Below are 11,235 nucleotides of genomic sequence, written 5' to 3' on the forward strand. Positions count from 1 at the left end.
AGACTGACGATGTCATTGATCTGTTTGTGACCAACAGGTAGAGCTGTAGGCAGCTGCACACCTGTGGGTTGTTGTTTCATTACTTGTCACTTTCAAAGACTTGCTGCCTGACCACTCAGTGTCTGGTCATTGTTGCTGTCACTGCTTCTGTTGGTTTGTGTTTATCACGTCATATTTTTTACTTATGCTGGGGATTTTGTTGTTAGTTCGAATTCTTGTTGTTTGTAGGACTTTGCTTGTTTTGGATTTGGTTTTCTCTGTACTTGATTGTGAATACATTTTGTCAAGCTCATCCTGCTCCTCCCTCCTGCCTGCTTTTTGGGGCTCTCCACCGCCACGACTGTGACAGACAATTGCCTCCCACAGATGTTTAGCAGGATATAGGTTTTATAATCCTTGGTGTGTTTAGGTTAAAAATGTCAAACACTTTTTATTTTTAAAAAATGTGGGGACTGTTCAAAAAAAAAAAAAAACACCTTAATATGATTCCTTTAAGATTTCACAGTACTTGTACATTGCATTGATCATAGCAAAGAGCCAATGTGACTCTCATTCATGCAAAGGACATTCTCCGAGCTTGTCAGGATACATTATCTCAAATTCCATTGTCGAGTTATTTTAGTGACCATTCATTCTTTTGTTAGCGAAAGGTACCAACAATTTTACAGGTAATCCACCTGTGATGATGTACAGTGGATACAAAAAGTTTGCACATCAGCCAGGTACTGTATTGTTTAACCCTTTCATGCACCCTGTAACCTGCTAACATAAGCGGTCCGCTATTGTAACCGCTGTCCCTGAAAGGGTTAAATGAGAACAAGGTAAGTAAAAGAACAAGGCAAGTAAATCCTCACATATAATTTCTTTTTTTTTCATGGTCCTCGAGTTGTGAGTGTGATAGTTGTTTTCTTTCTTTCATTGATGTTGTTTGTTGTTTTGGTCCTTTATTTGGTCAAACACTGCCGGCATGTTTTTTTTTTCTCAATATAAACTTGAATTATTCAGTTAGAAGTCAGAATGTTAAGCCTTCTATACCCTGCTGCGTCCAACGCCGCTCTCTGTTTTTTTTTTACGTTGACTTTTTCTGTATAAAGTCTCCTGTCTGCTTCTGGGTCCAAATTCTGCTCCTCACGTGATACAGGTACACACAACATGCATTTTTATTCTTTTGCTTTTGACTCAGCATGAGACTTGATTTTTAGTGTAACTGTTGTTGTGCTTTCTACTGTCTTAATTACAAATTTATTGTTTTGTCGTATGATTTAGTGATTTTTTTGCTCCATGTACACTTTGGATGCAGTTTGCCTAGCTTGGCTAACCCTGCTTTAGCGTCATCGTTCTGTGAGTGGGAGACACGAAAAGTTAGCTTGTCACAAGCCTGTAGAGGACGGAAAAGGTGTAGATTATTAGGTGTAGAAAATCTCTAATTGCCCCACGGGGATAAATAAAGTTGTGTAGAGGACGGAAAAGGTGTAGATTACACAACACTAAACAATGAATTATATTCACATTCATATCTTTAAGCAATGTATGGGTGTTTTGGAGATGCAACTATGTCAATAAGTGTGGTGGTCAGTTTTATGGGTTCGTGGCTATAAACTTTCACATGACCAAGCCAGCAGCCATTAGCTTCGGCAGATCAGAGGTTTTATGTTGACTGAATTGGAATCCCATACTTGCATTAACGGTGCGTAATGGCATGGCTACGTTTAATGACACCTCATTCCAATGCCACTAGAACTCATAAACAGGTTTTATGTCACAATGGGGGAAAAGCCTGTTTTCAAACGCAATCATGCTGCTGATCAATGGACAATCACCCATCTGCACGTAATTTCTCGAATGAAGTAGAATTGGGTCATTGCAGTCATTGCGAAGTCATCAGAGAGGAAGCTGTCAAATCAGTTTGAGTATCTATTTTGAGGGTCTTGCTTTCGAACCTCGTGAGAGAAAGAGAGCTTTAGGTGTATGATATAACATCCATCCATCTGAGCCGTTTATCTTCACGAGAGCTTATCGCAGCAGTCTTCGGGTAGTAGGCGGGGTCCACCCTCAACTGGTTGCCAGCCAATCGCAATGCACACATAGACTATTAACCATTTGCACTCACAATCACACAAAGGGACAATTGAGAGCGTTCGATCAACCTACCATGCATGTTTTTTTGGAATGTGGGAGGTACCCGGAGAAAACCCACGCAGGCACAGGGAGAACATGCAACCCACGACCTATGCACTCTGAGGCGGTCATGCTAACCCAGGGGTCGGCAACCCAAAATGTTGAAAGAGCCATATAGGACAAAAAAAACCCCAAAAAACAAATATGTCTGGGGCCGCAAAAAAATAAAAGCCTTCTATAAAACTTACAATGAAGGAAACACATGCTATATGTATGTAGGAGACTAGGCTGTCTCAGAATTGTTTGTTATTCATTCCTTTGTTGTGTGTTCACAAACGCCCCCATACCATTTATTTTGTAATTTTCTCGCTTGATTTTTTGTTTTGGTGTATTATTTTCGCTTTTCTTAGTGTCAGTGAAGTGATCATTAATTTCTGTTTTTCTGAGGCCGTCTTTGAATGCCTCTCGAGTCGAACGAAAAGAGAGAAGGCACGGAGTCGGCCGCAGACATGTCTGTGTTTATCTAGTCCGGGGGTCGGCAACACGCGGCTCCAGAGCCGCATGCGGCTCTTTAGCGACATCTAGTGGCTCCCTGGAGCTTTATAAAAAATGTTTGAAAATGGAAAAAGATTTTGATAGTAGGCTAATATAGCTCAAATAGATATAGATACATGTTGCAGCTCCGAAAAAGGAGAGCTGTGGTGTTGGTTTTTTAAAATGTACATTTTATTTATGCTTTTTGCTATTATAGCTCAAATAGATATAGATACATGTGTCAGCTCCAAAAAAGGAGAGCTGTGGTGTTGGTTTTTTTAAAATGTACATTTTATTTATGCTTTTAACAGCCTCGACAAACACAGACACGTCTGCGTCTGACTCCGTGCCTTCTCTCTTCTGTTCAACTCGAGAGGCGTTCAAAAACAGCCTCCGAAAAACGGAAATTCATGATAACTTCACAGACACTAAGAAAAGTGAAAATAATGCACCATAACAAAAAAAATCAAGCGAGGAAATCACTAAATAAATTCTATGGGGGCGTTTGTGAACACACAACAAAGGAATGAATAACATAAACAATTCTACATACATACAGCATGCGTTTCCTTCATTGTAAATTTTATAGAAGGCTTTTATTTTTTTGCGGCTCCAGACATATTTGTTTTTTGTTTTTTTTGTCCTATATGGCTCTTTCAACATTTTGGGTTGCCGACCCCTGGTCTAGTCTGTTAAAAGCAGAAATAAAATAAAATAAAAAAAAACAACACCTCAACTCTCCTTTTTTTCGCTGCTGCAAAGTGTATCTATAGCTACATGAGCTATATTAGCCTACTATCAAAACGTTTTTCCACTTTCAAACATTTTTTATAAAGCTCCAGGGAGCCACTAGATGTCGCTAAAGAGCCGCATGCGGCTCTGGAGCTGCGCGTTGCCGACCCCCGTGCTAACCAGTCGGTCACTGCGCCGGCCTGTGTGACATACCTTCCAATGTAAAATATGTGTACCATATCGTATTTGGCAATAAATACAGAGGGGTATGAAGTGAACAAAAGATTTGAAAATACACCATGATTTTCGTCATCACCAGGTGAAAAACATATGACAGCACCACAGGCAAAAAAAAACCAAAAACAAAAAATACAATTCAATCTATTTTTATCTATCTAGCAATCTCTCTGTCATTTTGCTCAATTGCTTCATCTGAGGAGCAAGGTTCTAATTTTGAGGAGCAATTTATCTTTCCAGGTTAATCGCAGGACCTGAAGCAAGGTTTTATTAATCACAAAAAACATAAGATACGAATGAACAATTTGTTTCCTGTATTACATCATAGTTTTTTAGGTCTTAAATTAATATTGTGAATATCAGAAAACTGCATTTTCATCCCGCTATGCATTGAAATAACCAGATACAGTGAACCTCGTGACAACGTACTTCGTTGTAACCATTTCCAATAAAACGGTCGCCAATTACGGTGTATAATAATATAGCATGAACATTTATAGACGTAAAAACATCAACGGGTAACACAGCATAAAGATGTCACTTACAAATACAGTCAAACCTCGGTTTTCGTCTATAATCCATTCCAGAAGGCTGTTCGAAAACTGAATTGTTCGAAAACCGAAACCACGCTCTTTTTAAAATAAAAATGTTCTGCTCACAATGGAAAGCAACACGAGGAAGCGTTACTTCCTCGTCTACCCGAGGAAGCGTCACTTCCTTGTGTAAGGAAGGCGAGAGGGGTCAAATGGTGCATTCAAGTGCGCTCAGTTTGTTCGAGAACTGAAATTTGTTCATCATCCAAGGCATAAAAAACTCGAAATTTTTGGTCGAAAACCGAATTGGTCGAGAACCGAGACGTTTAAAAATCGAGGTTTGACTGTACAGTATGAAGAAAACATTTAGTCAGCAAGTGCCTTCACTTGTCGAGGATGTGCCGCGCCCCGAAGCCGTTTACGATCTTTTGACCTCAAACTCTCCCGTGATTTTGTTCGCCATTACGGATGATTGTCAAAATCGCCGACTTTGCCAACTTGGCTGAGCTCCGTCTGGGACAGCCCCTTTCGAAAGTGAGAGACAATTTCAGCGTTCAGCGAGATTTTCAGACCATGTCCTCGGGACCGCTCCGTGCAAGGTCGCGGCGGCAGTTAGCTTCCCGCGGTTTGTTGTAACGAAGACCTTTTCACTATTTTGTTGGAAAAAAATCTGGTTGTTATAAGGAAGTTCACGTTATAAAGGTGTTTGTTGTAAGGAAAAATCAGCAAATGGAAAATAAAATACGGGAAATCGGGACTTACATGCGAGCATTATCGTGGCGAAAACATACACAGGGTGCGTTCAAACGAAGTTCCACTGTATTCGGGTTTAAAAGGGGGGAACCCAGGGATCTTATTTGGGTGTTTAAAAACAAAATCAGTGACAAAGGGCAGCCTTGGCACAGTCCAAACCTCACTGGAAATAAATTTGACTTACTGCCTGGATACTTGATGCTGGCTTATGTTTACATCTTCAGGGCCAAAAATTAATTTGGATGGAATGGAGGACCTTTTATTCATGTTTCTCAGATGTTAAACTGTTGAATATTTAAAATATTTTATTGAAATGTATTTTGCGTGTGTTTTTTTTTTTTTTTTTTATGCACTGGGTCAGCTTTTATTTTAGTTTGCTTCGTCCAGTTACTTGTTGTTTCAGGAGGGCACTCACTCATTCTCACGCACTTGCGCGTGATCTGCATAAAATATTCTGCATTGTTACCACTAGTCCCTGATTTCCCCAATGGATCTAAAGGACTCTCCCACATCACCGTCAGCTTCTCTCCTTCTCCCAAAAATTCACCACATTACTGCCTGCCTCACATCGCTCCCGAACTCTGATCAGCTGTCTGATCCTTTTTTGTTATTAAACACTACCTTCACCTCTACTCTGACCACTTAAAGTTCCACTTATCCAAGTTATGAGTCATACCATTGTCATCTCTGAGTACAGTTTCATTTCAATTTCAACGCCATATTGCGCAACCCCAATTCACTGTAGTTTCGTTTTGCATCCTGTGTTTTAAAAAAAATGTTTGTGTTGCTTGAGTAGAAGCGGATGTGTACGCCTCATCCATCAGTGTGATTCAATGACGGGGTGTATCCGATCTCGCCATTTCTGCCAGAATCATAATCTGATACATATCAGATTTTTTTTTTCGCCACATTTGTAGGATCTCTAATTCAAATCCGAGGGGATGCGATTCCTTACATCTTATTTATTACGCTGTCATGACTTGAACTGTACTACTTGAGAGAAAAAAAAAAATCTTGAACTGTGTCATTTGAACCATGCAGTGTCATCCAGCCGAGGAATGCTCTCACCATTGCCGCTCATGAGCCATATATCCATGAGTATTCGTCCAGCACATAATGTGATTATGTTAAGCATTTTATCAAGGACAAAACATCTTGCTCGAGGCTGACCTTTTTCAATGTAAATAAATTCCTCCAACGTCTTGTCATACTTGAGCTTTGAAGTTATTCAAAGATGAAAGCTAGGGTATTTGTTTGCTCAGTCACAATGACAGCGTCACCTCTCTTGGATATAAATCAGAAACCTGAATAAAATTGTATACTGTAGATACACTCAGCCTTTACTCAGTACTTAGTTATAATTTACACTGTCAGAAAGGTATTCTTTTATAAGTTCATCGTTACTGTATTTTCCGGATTATAGTCGCTCCTGAGTATAGGTCGCACCAGCCATAAAATGCATAATAAAGAAGAAAAAAACGGATATAAATCGCACTGGATTATCAATCGCATTTTTGGGGGGACATTGATAAAATCCAACACGAAGAACATACATGTCATCTTGAAAGGCAATTTAAAATTAAAATAAAATATAGAACAACAGGCTGAATAAGTGTACGATAATGCTGACGTTACATGAACAACGAACTGAGAACGTGCCTGGTATGTTCAAAAAACATATTCAGAGTTATTAACTGTAGCATAAAGAACATGCTAACAAGTTTACCAAACCATCAGTGTCACTCCAATTCACTAAATCCAATGAAATCTTCATCCTCTGTTTCACTTTTAAAAAACTCCGCCAACTCCGGAGGTAGAAGATACGGCGCTTCCTCTTCTACGTCGCCAATGTCAGACTCCTCGTCGATTTATCAACACAGGCCTAGATCGCCCTCTAATGGTTCAATGTGAAAATAACATGTGAAATGATACAATAATATATGAATAATTTCACACATAAGTCGCTCCAAAGTAGAAGTCACACCCCCGGTCAAATTATGAAAAGAACGTATAGTCTGGAAAATACGGTACGTTTGTGATTTGCATTCGAACTGCACTGCATCATAATGAGAGTTGTATGCCTCTGAATATTCTCATTCATCAAGTCATTCAATTGTCAGGGCATTGGATCAATAGCAACTGGACTGTTCAGGTTATCATAAGGTGCTTTTCCAAATCACCATAAAAAGTCGTGTTTGAAGTTGGCCAAACCAACTGGGAGACACAACAAGCATGCGGAAGAAGGTGCTCTGGTGAAATGAGACCACTATTGAGGTTTTGCTTCCAACAAGACGATGATCCAAAACATCAAGCAAAATCTACAACGGAATGGTTCAAAACTGAACATATCCAGGTATTCGAATGGCCAAGTCGAAGTGCATATCTGAGTCCATTTTAGGATCTGTGGAAAGATCTGAAAACTGCTGTTCACAAACCATCTCCATCTAACCTTACTGGGATCGAGTTATTTTGCAAGGAAGAATGGGCAAAAATTAAAAAATAATTGTGTGCATGTATGTTTTATGGATATACTGTGTCGTGGTGCTTTGAGGTCCAGTGTTTTTTTTTTTTTTTTTTTTTTTTTTTTTGGGTATCTTACATTTTGACAGCATTGTATCTCTATGTATATACAGTACTGTATACATGCCTATTTTATATTCAAAGTGCACCGAAGCTTTCTTCACACTTTTAGTGCTCTGATCTGGACCAAAGCTTTTTCGCTTTCCACACCATTTTAGTCCTGGTTCACTTAGCGTGCGCGCTGGCATTTTCATCAGACAAATGCTTACCAATGGAAAAAAAAAAAAAAAAAAGCCTGAAGTTCCAGATCTACTGGAGAGTGTCTGTATTGTGATTTTTTTTTTACATGGGAAAAAAAGGATACTAATATATATATATATATATGTTTACAGTTCTTTTCTGAAACATTTTTTTTGTGCAATGAAACACTTTGTTCCCCCCCCCCTCCTAATTTTGCTGCTGTAGACTGCAAATTTCCCCAGTGTGTGACAAATAAAGGTTATCTTATCTTGTAGTGTATATATATACTATATCTAAAAAAGGATACTCAATAATGCCATTATAAAAAATTGTCGTGATGAGTTTTTCTTTGTGTGGATGCGATTTCAGTGTTGTCTGGTATTGTGAATGAGATAGAAAAGGTCTAACTTCACTTTTAAAATCATTAAAACAATTTTTTTAGTCATTCTTTAGCAGGAATCCTTCGCGTCGTTCTGCCAGTGTTGACCATAATGTGGAAATATTGTGTGTGTGCGTGCGTGCGTGCGTGCGTGCGTGCGTGCGTGCGTGCGTGCGTGTGTGTGTGTGTGTGTGTGTGTGTGTGTGTGTGTGTGTCCCCTTTAACTGCCAAGTTTTCATTACCACAAGAGTTGAGAGGCTCTTCAGAAGATTTTTATCCGATTAAATTGCCGTGTAATATCTCTCCGTTCTGTTCTTTGTCTCTTTTTGCGAGGACGTGACAAATAAAAGAGGTGCTTGATGTTTTTCTGCAGCCATTAGAGGCATGAAGATGGCATTAATTAATTTCTTGCTTCTGAGGGCACGGACGTGAAGGAAATACACAGCGATCTTACGTTCGGTCAAAGCACAGAGAATAGCAAGTGCTTCTTTTCAGCTTCCATGGTCATGTCATTACTTTTTGTTTTTTTCCAGTGAAGCCCTGATTATCCACATGGAAGTAAGAAATTGTTTTGTCCACAAAAATGAGAGTGCGAAAGCGGTTCTACCAAGTCAAGTGCTGATTGTTTATGCACTGATTATTATCAGAGCTCAAACATTATGATAATTATTCCGGAAAAAAAAGAAATGGCCGAGCAACAACCCCAATGTACATCATGTCACCAAATGCATTTGTTCCGCGTCTCTGAAAATCAAATGGTGCTTTGAGCCCTGCCTCCCACTGACTTGGCTGCCTCAGTTCTGGCTTGACTCATCTTTTGTTGTCCTTTGTCTGACGACTACCCGGTGATTATTCTCGATTACGCCTGAAAGCTTCAGGTAGAGGGCTATTTTTATTAGATTTTTTTTCGTTGTTCCATGGCGCTATGTCGTTACTGAATGAAGATGTTGCTTGATTATTATCTGCCTACTCCAGAGTATCCCTGACTTTTTTGGGGGCTAGGAACCAAGCCCTGCCGCAGATACAATACAATACAATACATGCTGATTTATATAGCGCTTTCACAACAGCGGCAGCTGTAACAAAGCGCTTAACAAAACAGTTAACATAAAGTAAAATAATAAACACAACACATAACATAAAACACGGACAGGCGTGCAGTCCTAACCACTTTTCCGGGACACGCTTTGTTGTTTGAAGCAGTTTGAGATGAAAGAGGAGAGAATCAAAGTGTCCTTTCACCAGTGGATCAGAGACGTCATGCTCAAAATGTGCACACGTTGGCTACAAGCTAAGTTTCAAAGTCAACAAGCTGTAGCATCCATTGACGAAAAAAGAGATTGGTTCACTTCTCCTGTCCCATGGAAATCCATTTCAACTCCAAGCGGCGATTCTCGGTTCCAAATACGCATCGGCGCTCTGCGCCAACGCTCCTCTCTCCTCATCCTCAACTTCAAGCCATCCATCCAGCCGCACCAACGCCGACTGTCCAACAGTGCCGACATCTCCACTGAACAAAACGGGGTTGTGAAAAATGCTGCCCATTACAGGCGCAAAAAACACAAGCGCCCCAGGTCTGTCCAGCACCGACAGTCAATGGCCCCGACCTTCCTCCCAATCAAAATCTGTGGTGGTACAGGCGTGCTGCCGAGAAGGCGCAACCACCAAGCACAGATACTTCTCCTTTGACGAATGTCGTGGCCAAAAAACGCTGAAAACAGTCCATATCAGGTCCACACGATGAAACAACAAACAAAATGTGACAAAACAAAAGACAAAAAGTTCATCCCATCAGATAGCAAAAACATCAGTCAGTAATTGACGCCCCACTTGATTGGGCTGCACATTGGAGCTAAAAGCGATGCCAGCACTGAAATCCACCATCCCCACCCCGAAAAATCAGCAGTGATTTACTGTAATGAATTTTCATGACTACATTTGCATATCTTAATGAAGCCCATTATTTATGGACGGGGACCACTTGGATGTCTCGGTTCTGACTATTGAAGGAAGGAGGCAAGCATTGTAATAATTATTTCCTGGCTTGCTTTGTCATATTCTGTTGTCACCTCGTGTCTGAAAATGGTGATCAATGGTCAGTGCTGATGTGGGACTTGTTTTCAGTTCTGGAGTTTCAGGGCCCACTTGAGCTCACATTTGAAGGAAGATACACAATTTTATTGTGTTAGTGCAGCGGTCCCCAACCGGTACCGGTCCGTCGGTCATTTGGTACCGTGCCGCACAGAAACAATAAATAACCGACATGACTTCTGTTTTATTTATTTTGGAATCAGTTTTATTTTGAAAAATGAACGGAATCTCTGCTACATCCGTCTAGAGTACGTCACTCTTGACGTGCTTCTCGGTCACGTGCTAGCTTACTGCTAAAATGAAACCCGAGAGCTAGCAAAATGAGTTAAAAACAAACGTCTTTGGAACGTTTCTTTGGGAGGGGGGAAAAGGCCCAACCAGGAGACAGAAGAGGAACCGACGACTTTCAAGAAAAAGAAGCCTACATTGAATAGACAGTATCAGGATTTCCTATTGAAAATAGGGATTCATCTCAACTGGAGATTCCCACGCACCAAGTCCACTCTGCATAATATGCGGCGATGGTGAGTCGTTTTTCATGCACTTTGTATTTGCGGCATATTTTACCTTCTTTGAAGGCATGTGTTAAACGTTACCGAACACAGAGTGTTGAGGCCAGATAACACGTGTCATGATTTGTGTTTATTATTATGTTTCGAAAATACCACACTTTTCATGCGGGTCATATCATTTTATTTTGTTGCATTTATCCATCACGCCTTAAAAGACGGTCCCTGAAAATATTGCCTGACATTAAACCGGTCCGTGGGGCAAAATGGTTAGATACCGCTGTGTTAGTGTATCATTATAAAATAAATTACAATTCCCTCCAATGATATTCATATTGAAATAACGTCTTGACTCCTTAAGTTACTTTTGAGCATTTTTTTTGCACTTCATGTGGTCACTTTATATTTTCAAGACCATTTTGATGTTTATTCTGGGGAATTGATTTGAGCTATTTTGTTACCTATTTGACGTCTTTAGTGTCATTGTGGATTGTATTTGCGGATTGCTGTCTGTGTTTTGATGTTTATTCTGGGGAATTGAGCTATTTTGTTACCCATTTGACGTCTTTATTGTCATTGTGGATTGTAT

Source organism: Hippocampus comes, unplaced genomic scaffold (assembly GCF_001891065.2).
Source record: "Hippocampus comes isolate QL1 unplaced genomic scaffold, H_comes_QL1_v1.1 scaffold73, whole genome shotgun sequence".
In the NCBI taxonomy this organism is placed as follows: Eukaryota; Metazoa; Chordata; class Actinopteri; order Syngnathiformes; family Syngnathidae; genus Hippocampus; species Hippocampus comes.